Raw genomic sequence first — 15214 nt, forward strand, 5'->3', positions numbered from 1 at the left:
TTTTCCAGCATTGAGAATTCTCAAGTCTCCCTTCAAGGCTAGGTCTTGTATTCAAGTCAAGGATTCAACTATTGAAGAGGAGATTGATTTCAACATTCAATTCCACACAATAATTTCTATCAACATTGCTACTACAACCTCCCTTGAGGTGATTTACAAATCATTCTTTCATTTATAGCTACTTGCAAGTACTTTCTTTCATTACTTGGTTAATTCCAAAACTGGGATTTAACCTAAAGGCAAACCCCCAACCCATTTTCCTCTCTTTTTCATGTGTAGGTTGTAGGTGCGTAGTTATACTTTCAAATTCGGGCTTCATTTGCAGAGGAAAAAAAAACCCTTTTCATTTTGCAGATTTTTCAAAGGACCGTGTGCATTCCCGCCACGGTTCGCGCAATTTTTCCTCAAATTCATAGGGAGACTTTGTCTCAACATATTACTGCCAAATGTAAGTGCACAACTTCATCCCATATTCTAATCTCAAGTTATAATCAGTTCTTTGTTACTTTTGCACTACATAATTCAATCAATTCCTTTCCATTTCAAACAAGGAAGAGGGGATCAACTTATCATTCCCATTTCAATCAAAATTCAATCATCCATCTTTGTGTGGAGAGATTGAATCTAGTGAATTATCCTCTCCTCTTCCTAATTTAACATGGTGAAAAGTGTTTGAAGGGTAATCAATGGTGAAACTCTCATCTCTCTCTAATGGAAAGGGTAGTTTCCTTCTTGATCTATCACTCACCATTTTTCCACCATTAAAATAGTTGTCTTCTCCTCGGACCCCTTAGCAGAACGATGTTGTGGAGAGAAAGAACGAGACAATTCAGGAAGCTGCTAGAACCATGATGTTGGAAGGAAACATTTGATATATCTATTGGAGAGAATATGTGAGTACTATTGTATACATTCTTAACTAGGAGCATATCAAAGGTGACATCGGTAAGACTCCTTATGAGTTATGGTTTGGTCATGTTCCTATAGTTAGACTTTTTCAGAATTTTTGGAAGTAAATGCTTTATCAAAAGAGATGAAGATTTAGGAAATTTTGATGCTAGATGTGATGAACGAATCTTTCTTGGTTATTCTACTAAGAGAAAGGCCTACTGGTATTATAACAAGAGATTGAGAAAGATAGTTGAGATTGCAAATTTGAAAGTTGATGAAAGCAATGTGAGACAAATCAGATCTTGTGGATATGATTTAGCTAATCAGGATGACAGTTCAAATAAAGGATAGCAAGTGCAGACCCAAAATCAATTTCAGATTGTTCTGGAAAATCCTGAGAATGAAAGAGAAGGTACAAGTGCTAGTGCATAAGAAAGAGCTCAAGAGTCTAAAAATCAAGAAAATACTAAGACTTCCAAGTATGTAAGATTGAATCATTCAGAAAATCAGAGCATAGGTGATAAGAATAAAGGTGTGAAAACTAGAATAAAAATTTTTGAAGAGTATTGCTTGATTTCTAAAATGGAACCTAATGATGTTAATGAAGCATGTAAAGATGAAAATTGGGTTAAAGCAATGGAAGAAGAATTAAACTAGATTGAGAAGAATAATATATGGATTCTTGTTCCTAGACCTACAGATAAGAGTGTGATTGGAACTAAACGGTTCTTTCGAAACAAATTGAATGAGGAAGGTGAAGTGGTTAGGAACAAAGCTAGACTTGTTTGTAAGGGATATTCTCAGATGGAAGGAATTGAATTTGAGTAGACTTTTGCTCCAATGGAAAGAATAGAAGTTGTTATATTATTTCTTTCTTATGCTACTTACAAAGATTTCAAAGTCTATTAGATGGATGTCAAGTCAGCCTTTCTTAATGGTGAGTTGGAAGAGGAATCTTATATTGAGAAAACAAATGGATTCTAGTTGGCAGATCAAGATGATATGGTTTGCAGATTGAAGAAAGCACTATATGGACTAAAGAAAGCCCCGAGATCTTGGTATGCCAGATTGGATAAGTATTTGCTAAAGCTTGGATTCAATAAAGGTATTACTGATAGTAATATGTAATTCAAGATTGATCATGATAACATTTAAATTGTTGAGGTATTTTTTGATGATATTATTTTTAATGGAGATGACAGTTTGTGCAAGAAGTTTGTTGATGACATGCAGAATGAGTTTGAAATGTCCATGATTGGTGAGATGAAATTATTTTTGGGATTACAAATTACTCAATTAGATAAATGAAGATTTATATCTCAGTCCAAGTATGTGAAAGAATTGTTGAAAAAGTTTGGTTTGAATGACTCTGTGTGGGGGAAAAAGTGACACTAAGCAAACATGCCCTAATCTCACTTTCAACCACACACTTGTGGAATACGAAAGAGCCTAGAGGTATCACACAATTGGCTACTTCTTTTTGTGGAAGAGAGAGCCACGGGCTACCTATTAGGATTTCTATTCCTTTGTTGTAATTGAAAGATGAAATGATGCAAGTTCAATCCCTAACCCCAAAGTGCAAGTATGAACTAATAACAAGATTACAGAATTGAACTTAAATGATGGAAAGATGTAAACACAAGGACAAGACAAGAATGAAAATTTGTACCCGGAGTTAAAATCTGAGTGAAAATGTTCGGGACGGGGGCGCGGGCGCCACTGTCCTAATTCTGCCCCTGAAACTGCTCCGGAAACTACTGTTTTGCACTCTAGAAAAGCTGTCAAAAATGCTAAAAATGTTGTCTGTCGGGAGGACCAGGGCGCCCAGCGCCCCTGTCCCAGGGACCAGGGCACCCAGCGCCCCTGTCCAGGCAGGACCAGGGCACCCCACGCCCCTGTCCTGGTCTTTTGCTCTGAGATTTGGTGTGAAGTTCGGTCTCCGCCTACTTCTTCCGGATCTATAACTTGTGGCGTCGTCCGAGTCCCGAAACCTGCACTTATATCTGAAAAGGTGTTTGGGTGGCTATATAGGGTTTTGCCTTAGTCAAACCCCCACTTCAATGATTTCCACCTCCACGAATAGCCAAGTTGTATTGTAAAATGTATTGTGTGTGCAGACCTAGTGTGTGTGCAAGGTCCTAAAATGCAAGAAAGCAAACTAGAGCAACCTAGAAAGTAAACCCTAATTGCTTGTAAATGATAATGTAAATGCTCTAAATCAAGATGCAAAGTGATCTAAAGCATGAATAAAGGATATTTGAAGCTTATGCAAAGACATGAAAACAACATGAAATCATACCCAACCCTCAAGGGAGGAGTACAAGCCAATCTTCAGTCGGTAATCTCCTATTGTTCTTCAATGTCTTCCAAGCCCTAAATAGATGAATGAAATTGATAAATGCTTGATAGAAGGATGTTGAATGTTGTTGAAGTCTTCAAAGATCTTCTCTTTTGCTGCATAGAAGGTCCTTCAAAGCCCAAAAATCGGATCCTTTCAAATGAAGAAAGAGAGCTCTTATGTATGAAACCCTAGGTCTTAATTTCAACTTTAGGCCGACTTAGAGATTGAATCTCCCACCAATTTCTTGGGGTTAAGCTTTATTTTATGATTGGATCGCACTCCTAAAATTTCAGGAAAAATGTCCGGGACCATGTTGCACTTCGGGCGCCACGGTCCCGACAACTTTTCACCAAATTTTCAGGGCCGTCGGATATGATGATTTTAGAGAGAATCCCGAAGTTACAGGTGATTTCGAGATGTTTTGACCCCTGAAATCAAGCCCCCAAGTTCAAAATAGGACCTAATTAGGGTTTTTGATTAAATGATGTATTGGAGGAATAAAATGAAAGGGGCACACTTTAATGAAAGGGCCCAACTTTATGATGTAGGAAATGATAAAATAGGACCTTAGACCTAATTAATTTAATTAATTAAGTGCTAAAGGGGAAATGCAATGCAAAATACAAAATGCGCCAAGGCGGGTGCTAAACTAGGTGTGAAATTGTACCACCCTAGCAAGTGCATACAATTTATGACGCTACATTTAGCCCCCACTTTAGCGGTCATATGAACACTACGTGCATATGCAAGCTAAAGTACAGAAAAGTAAACATTATTTGAAAAAAGGATATATCCATAAGTCTGTCGAACGAAGCCCCCAGCGGTATCTGCAGTACACAGTTAGGAACCGCACCCTACAAAACACACGTTAGATCACAAAATCACCTAATGCTTACTAAGGAAGGTGATGAAAATTCGAGGGTAGCTATATGCCCCCCCCTATTTTGGCTTGCTAATTTTAGTGAGTTGAAATAGGGTATCATGTTTACCACTTCGAATTGTTAAAGAAAATTGCTGACAAATGCTCACAAGAAGATTTGATATGAGATCAAAAACTAATGGAGAATCATTTGGTAAGAAAGAGGACTAAATCTCAATTCCAACACAACAAAGAGTGTGAGGATTTGAGAGTTCTCTAACACAAGATGAAGGATGTAAATGGAAACAAAATGCAAAGAGAAGAAAAGAAAGGAAAAAAGCATGAATACACACATTGGTGATCCATGAGAAGAATAGTGAGAGAGAAAAACACGGACTTCTCGCCCCTAGATCTTGTCTAGGTGATCCATGGGAAAAGGACATGGAAAACTAGCCCCTAGAGTCTGTCTAGGTGATCCATGTAAGGGAGGAGAGTGAGAAAGTCTAGCCTTATGCCGCTATTTCCACTCAACCTCGTGCATGTGTGTGTAAGTGAGGTTAGAAGCACCTCATAGGATTCTATGCCCGAGTATGCTACAACCTGTATATGTATAGTAAAAAAATGTGACATCTCACTCTAAGAGTCTGTGCTCTGGTTCCGAGAATAATCACCTTGCATAAAAGAAAAATGGAGACATCTCGCTCTAAGAGTCTGTGCTCTGGTTCCGAGAATGACCCATTGCTCAAAAAGTGTAATGTTTATGTTATAAGAAAAGTAGAACAAGGATACCTACCTTCATCACAAAAGAAGATACCCCAAAAATGCAACAATGTCATAGATCCAAGCAAGAGAGTTTTGCACTCTTTAAGAAAGGATAAGATAGTTGAAAAATGGATATCTTGTAGTATGTGTAAAGGAGATCCTTAGAGGAGAAGAGATCTTTGTACAAAAGACACCTATCCCTGAGAGGAATTGTCTTAGACAAATATAACATCTTCTAGAATAAGACAAAGAAGAGAATAAGAATGCAATACTTCCTTCTTTTGCGAGGTGAAAGTGATTCTTAATGAAGGATGATGCTCTTTTTAACCCAATTAGGAGAGTGAATTCGTTATGGATGTAGTTTACCAAGTGCAAAAGAGGTTGTAGTCAAGGACTTACACCTCTTGTAAGAGAGAATCCTTGAACAAACAACAACAAATGCATACAAGGAATAACATCAAGTAATAAATTTCACACCATCCACGAAATAGGAAAAAGTGGATCCTTAGATAAAAATAAGGAAAGATCATTGCCTCAATGAGGACTTACACAATCTTCTAGGAAGAGATTTGGACATAAGAAAAAGAAGATATGTATGAAATCACTCTTGTCCCCATAGGAACAAGAGATAACATAGAAAATTAGGCTATTATGTTGCTTCAAAAATATGTTTGCACTTGAAATTGTACCATCATGAATGACAATGAGCCCCCAGTAAATGAGCTACCAATGTCACATAATGATGAGCAACATAATAGCCATTAATGTTATTTAAAGACATGATGGATTGAATGAGGTATTTGAATATGACATGCTAAATGCTCAACTATAAGTGAGATCAAAAACATGTGTAAAATGATAAAAATTGAACAAGAAAAGTCACAAGAAATCTTAGGAGAGGGATGATTGTAATTTATTAGAGCCTTATCCTTGGAGGAAAGGACTTTATGATGAATAGGAAATAAAGATTCATAAGTGGATTTAGAAATTTGAGGGGAGTCATAAAGAGATTTATTCATCGCCAAGATTTCCTTATGAGGGGAATGAGAGTTGATAGAAGTAGAAGATGATTTAGTTGAAGTGAGATCATCATCACTACTAAATATAGCATTCACATTAAGAGATGGTCTTTTAGATGCTTTAGTGCATTTGCAGGGATTGTAGCCAAGTCCAAAGGCATAATTGTGAAAATTAGTCTCTAGAGAAACCTTCATCCCTTGTTCATGAGCGCCACAACCATTTCCATGATACCCATGCTTAGCAAAAATGCGAAAACCACGACCATAACGATTAGCCATTTCAGGAAGAGAAGGTGGTTTTTCATAAGACAAAGAATCAAACTCTTCAGAATTAGAAGTGTGAGGAGAAGAAGTTTGAGAAGCGGCCACAAAATTATTGCTCATAGGTTCAAGTAAGACTGATTGATCTCTAGTTTCTTCCTTCTTTTTACCTTTAAGATCTCTAGGAGGAACCCTATACTCACCTACAAAGGTGGGATTAAAATCAAGAGATCCCCAATCGTCTTCTGCGAGAACCTTCTCAGGATCAAAAGGCTTTTCATGTGTAGATTCAAGTCGAGAAGAATCTTCTTCAGGAGCTCCAGACTCATCCAAAGAATTTTGATTATCATAGGGTAATGATTTGTTCATAGGTATCTTGTTTAAAGAGTCATCATTAGAAGAGGAAGATTTAGAAGAACTCCCTTTGGAAGTAGATGTTTGCAAACGAGCCTGAAGATTAGTATCACCTATCAAGGTATATGTCTTATTGTTATAAATAAATTTAACTTGTCTATGCAATGTAGAGGGGACAGCTTGCATACTGTGAATCCAAGGTCTCCCTAATAATAAGTTGTATGTTAGATTCCCGACATAACATGGATAGGAGTAGGCAAAGTAACAGGTCCCACTGTGATGGGTAAGGTGATAATACCTAATGAAGACTTAGCCACATTATCAAAGCCTCGAATGGGACGAGAGTCAAGCTCAATAAGGGATGTATCCACATTCATCTTATGCAATAGATTAATGCTACACACATTAAGGCCAGAGCCATTATCTACCAGTGTTCATCTTATAGCAGTGTCATTTATGATAACCACAATCATCAAGGGATCACATTGATGTTGAATTTCACTAGTAGGCAACTCATCTTGGGTAAACACAATTTGAGCTTTAGGATTCGTCACAGAGTTAACCAAAGATGCTATATTACTAGATGTATTAGGTGGAGGAACATTCAAATCTTTCAAGGCATCTTGTAACATTCCATGATGAGTGGAAGAAGTTTGGATCAAATCCCAAAGGGATATCTTAGCAGGGGTAGCTTTAAGTTGTTCTATGAGATCATATTCCTTACCAAGAACTTGTGAAATCCGAGGAGCTTGAGGAAGAATAGGTTGGGAAGGAAGAAGTGAAGTTGGGATAACTAGAGGAGGATTAGGTTGCCTATTGTTTCTTGTGTTATAGGTATGAGCAACCGCATGATAACTCTCTCTAGTTAGTTGCTTAGCATACTCATAAGGGCTCTTAGAAGAATAACCTCCTTGCACAGTAATAATAGGTTTCTTAGGAGTGCAAAAAGAATCATTAGCATAACCACCTTGAACCACTAAGATAGGCTTATTTAAAGGTTGAGAATTTTGAGAAGGACAAGCACCTTGGACAGTGAAGAGAGGTTTGTTAGGTGTTTCATTCACATGTATCAAATTGATTGAGGATGGTTTAGAGGAATGAAAAAAAATGTTGGAAGGATTATTGATAGTCTTCTCTTGCACTAAAATTTTATCAATTTTAGGAGAGAGACAAGGGATAGGCATTGATGTTCTAGTAGGAAGAGGAAAGGTCATATCATCCTCTATCATCAAATGACCTACACGGGGAATAAACTCTCTAGGAGAAGGATCAACTTTACTCTCTAAAGTCTCACTTTTGAGAGGGAGATCTTTGAAAGAGATGTTAACCATCTTGCTTTGAACTAGGGTATCCTTATGAGTAGAACCAAGTTGAGGAGAGGGAGATGCTTTATTTTTAGAGGGAGAATAATTGAGATTCAAGGAAGGTGAGAAATTATCAAGGGAGAGAGAATAATCTGCACCTTCTTCTAATGGTTCATCCCAAATAGTGAAGTTGTTGAAAGGAATGTTTGAAGTATTGTCAATTTCTGGAGAGGAGATAACATTGTTTATTAATTCCTCATCCTTAGGAGGGAGAGCATCAATAGATGTGTTAAACTCATCCTCTTTCCTCAAAATATGTTCAATATGATCTTTAGGGGAGAGAGAATTAAGGAAATTGCTTATTATTTCATCTTCTTTCTCCAAGGGATGCTTATGGGTAAGACAAACTTTAGGAGAAGGATAAGCATTTATCATTAATTCACCATCTCTAGTGAGAATTTTGTTGGAAAAGGAAATGCCATCACTAGGAAATGTAGGGATAATGTCATCTTCTTGCACAAAAGGATCCTCATGAAGGGAGTGTTTTTTAGGAGGAACATGAACATATTTCTCCAAAGATTCATGCTTAGGAAGGAGATCTTTGAAAGAAGTGTTCATAACCTCTTGTTGCACTAACATGCCCCCATTGGAAGGACCAACTTTAGGAGAAAATAAGTCAATGTCCATCAATACCCTTTCACTTAGAGAGGCATCATAGAGGGAAGGTGAAGTAACATTAAGAAAGGTGTTTATGATATCATTCTCTTCCTCTAGGATAGCTAAATAGGAAGGGCACATTTTAGGAGAGTTGTTAAGATCACTCTTAAAATCTTCATCCTTAGAGCATGGGAGAGTCTCAAAGGGATTGTTAGCAACTCTTTTAGGCACTAAAATGTTGTTATAGATGGAGGGAGGTTCTTTAGGAGAAGGAAAAATTGAAACAAGGGAAGCTAACCCATTATCACATCTATGAAATGAATGCATCATGACAACAATTTTCCTCTTTCAAATGATAACACATGCAAAATAGAAGGAAATGTTTAATTTTAACCAATGCAAGCACTTAGAATGTAGATTTAGAAAATGAAATTTATGATTCAAATGAGTTCCTAAATCAGATTTGAAATTATTGATCTCAATTAAGCTATCCACAAGTTCAACTTTGAATTGAAAAATTAGGGTTTTAGCAAAAATTTCCTCTAAATTTTTGAATCTTGCAAGAAATTAAGACTTGTAAATACAAATTTGAATTTGAAATAGCATAAACACTCAAATTTGAAATCATAAATCAGAATTAGAGAAGATTGGAATTCACGTCGGGTTCACCAAAATGTGTGGGGGAAAAAGTGACACTAAGCAAACATGCCCTAATCTCACTTTCAACCACACACTTGTGGAATACGAAAGAGCCTAGAGGTATCACACAATTGGCTACTTCTTTTTGTGGAAGAGAGAGCCACGGGCTACCTATTAGGATTTCTATTCCTTTGTTGTAATTGAAGATGAAATGATGCAAGTTCAATCCCTAACCCCAAAGTGCAAGTATGAACTAATAACAAGATTACAGAATTGAACTTAAATGATGGAAAGCTGTAAACACAAGGACAAGACAAGAATGCAAATGCGTACCCGGAGTTAAAATCTAAGTGAAAATGTTCGGGATGGGGGCGTGGGTGCCACTGTCCTGATTCTGCCCCTGAAACTGCTCCGGAAACTACTGTTTTGCACTCTAGAAAAGCTGTCAAAAATGCTGAAAATGCTGTCTGTCAGGAGGACCAGGGCGCCCAGCGCCCCTATCCTAGCAGGACCAGGGTGCCCCACGCCCCTATCCTAGTCTTTTGCTTTGAGATTTGGTGTGAAGTTCGGTCTCCGCCTGCTTCTTCCGGATCTGTAACTTGCGGCGTCGTCCGAGTCCCGAAACCTGCACTTATATCTGAAAAGGTGTTTGGGCGGCTATATAGGGTTTTGCCTTAGTCAAACCCCCACTTCAATTATTTCCACCTCCATGAATAGCCAATTTGTATTGTAAAATGTATTGTGTGTGCAGACCTAGTGTGTGTGCAAGGTCCTAAAATGCAAGAAAGCAAACTAGAGCAACCTAGAAAGTAAACCCTAATTGCTTGTAAATGATAATGTAAATGCTCTAAATCAAGATGCAAAGTGATCTAAAGCATGAATAAAGGATATTTGAAGCTTATGCAAAGACATGAAAACAACATGAAATCATACCCAACCCTCAAGGGAGGAGTACAAGCCAATCTTCAGTCGGTAATCTCCTATTGTTCTTCAATGTCTTCCAAGCCCTAAATAGATGAATGAAAATGATAAATGCTTGATAGAAGGATGTTGAATTTTGTTGAAGTCTTCAAAGATCTGCTCTTTTGCTACATAGAAGGTCCTTCAAAGCCCAAAAATCGGATCCTTTCAAATGAAGAAAGAGAGCTCTTATGTATGAAACCCTAGGTCTTAATTTCAACTTTAGGCCGACTTAGAGATTGAATCTCCCACCAATTTCTTGGGGTTAAGCTTTATTTTATGATTGGATCGTGCTCCTAAAATTTCAGGAAAAATGTCCGGGACCATGTTGCACTCCGGGCGCCACGGTCCCGACAACTTTTCACCAAATTTTCAGGGCCGTCGGATATGATGATTTTAGAGAGAATCCCGAAGTTACAGGTGATTTCGAGATGTTTTGACCCCCGAAATCAAGCCCCCAAGTTCAAAATAGGACCTAATTAGGGTTTTTGATTAAATGATGTATTGGAGGAATAAAATGAAAGGGGCACACTTTAATGAAAGGGCCCAACTTTATGATGTAGGAAATGATAAAATAGGACCTTAGACCTAATTAATTTAATTAATTAAGTGCTAAAGGGGAAATGCAATGCAAAATACAAAATACGCCAAGGCGGGTGCTAAACTAGGTGTGAAATTATACCACCCTAGCAAGTGCGTACAATTTACGACGCTACAGACTCAAAGCCAGTTGGTACTCCTATGGTGACCAAATGTAAGTTAACAAGGGATGATGATTCTCCGAAAGAAAATAGACCAAATATAGATCATGATTGGTGGATTTATTTATTTGACTTAGACAAAACCGGATATTATGAATGTTATGTATCTTGTTGCTAGATTCCAAGTTGATCCTAAGGAATCTCATGTCACTGTAGTTAAGAATTTTCAGATATTTGAAAGGGACAGTTGATTTTGGCTTATGGTACCCTAAAGATGATGACTTTACCTTGAATGCTTTTACTAACACTGATTGGGCCAGAGATGTGGATGATAGAAAAACTACTAGTGGTGGTGCATTTTTATTGGGTAAGAGATTGGTTTCTTGGATGAGTAAGAAGTAGAATGCAATTTCTTTATCTACTATAGAGGTTGAGTATATTGTTATTGCTAGCAAGTTTACTCAGGTGGTATGGATGAAGTAGATGATAAAAGATATCAAATTTGTTTATGATGAGCCTGCTATTATATGATGTGATAATTCAAGTGCTACCAATATTTCTAAGAATTTGGTGTTGCATTAAAAGACTAAGCATATATCAATCAAGTTTCATTTCTTGAGAGAAAAGGTGAATGAGAAGGAAGTCGGATTGGAGTATGTATCTACAAAGGAACAAATTGCAAATATCTTCATTAAGCCTTTTCCTAAAGATACTTTTGAGTATCTTAGAGAGAAGTTAGGGGTAACTCTCCTTCCTATTCAGAACTAAGATGCATTGAGTTGCATCAGTCTGGTAAATTTCACAGAGATATCTTGTGATCCAAATTGATGTGTGGTGGTTTCTACTCAGGGGGAGTAGTAAATGTTGTGGTTCAGATGTTCAAATTTGAGGAGAGATTTAGTTTAGTGAGTTTTGAGGTTTGCAAATATGTGCCTTTTCCATTGATGTCAAAGGGGGAGAGATTCATGTGAAAAATGTATAATGATTTTAGGGGGAGATAATATTTGTAGTGGGAAAGAGTTATCTAAGAGAGTTGTTGATTTCATTCACATTGATTATTTTTCACATCATATGTTGTCATCGATACCAAAGGGGGAGATTGTTGGATGTATGGAGAGATTGTTTGGACAAGTGAAAATATGTATTTGGATTGAATGAGTTATGTGTTCTCATTAATGTCAACATATTCCTTTGTGTGTTCCAGAGTTGCAGTTAGATTGAGTGAGTTGGTTTGGCCAATGTGTTGCAGCTGAGTTGTTGTGGATTAAGGGTTTTATGTCTTCTCTTCTTACCCCATGGGAACCATCTTACACTTTCCAAAGTGTCATGAGGTGGCGGTGTGTGCATTGGTGAGAAGGATTTTTACCCTGCGCTTCCCCTTTGTTGTGAAATTTTATCCCACGGGTTAGCGAGATGCATGCTAGGCAAAAATAATTATCCTGCATGGCTTATCTAGTAAGAAGTTTTATCTCATGAGCTAGAGGGATGAAGGTTTGATGCAGCTTAAAGGTAGCCTTGCCACTCCGTATTGATAGGTTTGAAGAAAATTATTGTTGCGAGTTGTCGGGCTATGTGCCAACATGAAGGGAGCCTTACCCCACGTGGCTTTTTCTTGAAGAAATTTGTGTTGCGGGATAGTAGGGTATATTGGAAGGTTAATAGTGTTGGATGCATGGAGATTGTTTGGATAAGTGAAAATATGTTTTTGGATTGACTGAGTGATGTGTTGTCATTGATGTCAACATATTCCTCTCTCTGTTCTAGTGTTGCAGTAAGATTAAGTGAGTTGGTTTGGCCAATGTGTTGCAGATGAGTTATTATGGATTAAAGGGTTTTTAGATAAGTATCTCTAGTTGATTCAGCTCAAGTCTCAGAGGTTCACATGGAGATTTGATCAAATTATGAGATCTTGTATTGTGGTTGGTTTTTCAGTTGTTCGGTGTTGATCAATGTTCTGGATTTTGCTTCGAATTGCTCCATGTTTCAATATCTTGGTTTATGGATTTTGTAGAGTGTTTGGGACATTCTAACGTGTCCTTAATTCAGATGGTTTGTGATTTGGAGGTCCAAAAATGATTCATCTAAGTTGATAGTCATTGCAGTCAGTGTTCTTGAAATTCGATATAATGATGATGAAAATTCTAGTAAGTGGTGTTGGTGCGGTTATTTCTGTGGTAATTCATGATGCTTGCAGATGTTTTTAGATCATGTGCTATCCATGTTGATGGTTTGCATTGATCTTTGTGCTTTTTATTGATGATTTTCCTTGATGTGGTGGTGTTCTTCATGTTCTTGGCCAACATGCTAATTGTAGCAAGTTGTGGGTGTTCGAGGCATAATTCTTGGAGGTGCTTCATGTTTGAGGTGGTGATTTAGGTCCATATTGTTGGAAACCAATAACATCGAGAGGGGGGGTGAATCGGTTTTATACTAGAATGATAAGTTTAGCCTTATTAAAATATGCATACACCAACTGGTATACTGGTACATACATAATTGAAAGAAGTAAAGAAACCAATAAGCCAATCACATAAATATGATTCATAACACATAGATTTATACATGGAAAACCTCAAAGAGGAAAAACCGCAGTGGGATTTGTGACCCACAATATCAATCCACTAGCCATATGAAGAGATACTACAAAATATGAGGGGCCTGCACTTGCAGGAAGGCTTATAGCCTAGAGCACACTACTCAATCACAAAAGGAGCCTCACTGACTACATAAAATTCTAGACTATAATCTGGAGAAGTGTGAACTACTAAGATAGCATCTTCTATGCTAGAATACAATTTTGGTTTAATCTCTGTCTATTTCGGTTTGAAACCCTAAACCCTTTACCAGAATAACCCTTACATGAATTTCCTCACATACATGATCTCTCTAATATCATATTACATTCACATATCCATAATCTCATATCTCATGTCTCTATATAAAAATGATCTATCAAATTGACTTATATACCCTATACAAATTTACATGCCTTATGTCAGCTTACAAAGATATATACAATATCAAATTACATGTCGGCCAAATAACATAAATGCATAAACATTAAAATCCATTGTTGATACCAGATCCAAGATATGTCCACCTCCAATACCGATAACCTTTACTAAACCAAGTTGGTCTGCATTGTCAGTGACCAAAAAAATCCTTTTGTCCTATCGGTGCCGGTGTCGATGTAGTATCTATGAACTGCCTACCGGTACACCATAGATCCAAAACATGAAGTTAAAACACAATACCATGTTGCCATCAATGACAACATAGTGAAATCAATCAATTAAGTGTCAATTGCCAACACATACTATGTCTTAGCTGGCATCATTTTGGTCTACATATAATATTGTAGTGTGTATGGTTATATCTTTATAATTTGTGATGTGTGTTGAGCTGACCATGAAAGATAGGTTGATGATATGTATAAATAAATGCAATACTCATGTGAGAGAGGTGTCTGTGTGTGCAAATAATGTATTAATCATTTGGTAGTAGATAAGAAGTATGAAGAAGTGCGAAAGAGAAGATTATGTGGTATGTGCCTACTCGGAACTATAACTAGGCATGAGGAGATGCTATTATATCAGTTCATGATCTTCTAGATGTAATCCGAATGTGTTTGTGTTCTTCTCAAAATCTGATTCGCTTTAAAATCCTTATAGTGGTATTATAAACTTTATATGCAGAAGAGAGATTAAAGAGAAATAAACTTTCAAGACAACATATGACAAGGTTTGATTAACCTTCTACACTTCGAACTTATCCAAAGTTCAGGCGGGTATACCTTTGTGAACTGAATTCACACTTTTAAAAGATAAATCCATAGCAAACCAGTCTGAAAACCAGTGGATCTTATCACCTTAAAACCAACTGAAACAAAGAAATGAAACTTGTACTCATGTTCAGTATTGACCTACAAGATATGTAATAGACAACCTTGATCTACACTAGTGCCTTATCCAAGGTCACAAAGTCATCTAAGTTCAAACAATACTTCCATAATCAAATATCTCCACATATCGCATCAGTTTGGCTTCTACAAATCCTTATACATGCCTAACACACATAAGAATTTATTCATACCAAACTAAACCATGTTCATCAAAATTCAAAGTATCTCACAAAGAATTTACTGGTAGAAATGATTCCTATGTATTTAATTCCCCTCTTGAAGAGAAAAGATAAGAAGCATATCTACTGAAAGTTGCCTTACAACCCATATTCAAAAGGAATAACCCTAGATTACTCAGAATGAAACAGTAAACATTTGCAAACATACTTGAAGACAACACAAAGTTTAAACTCAAAACCAAAGGTCTGTGTATTGATATTACTTTTGGAAGTATTACAAAAACATTTGAATATTCTCCATCAAAACTTGAAAAAGGCTTAGATAAATTTCTGCAGCATTTTCTTACAATTCCTTGAGATCCCTTTTTTACTAGTCCTGGTATCCA

This window comes from Cryptomeria japonica, chromosome 11 (assembly GCF_030272615.1).
Source record: "Cryptomeria japonica chromosome 11, Sugi_1.0, whole genome shotgun sequence".
Lineage (NCBI taxonomy): Eukaryota > Viridiplantae > Streptophyta > Pinopsida > Cupressales > Cupressaceae > Cryptomeria > Cryptomeria japonica.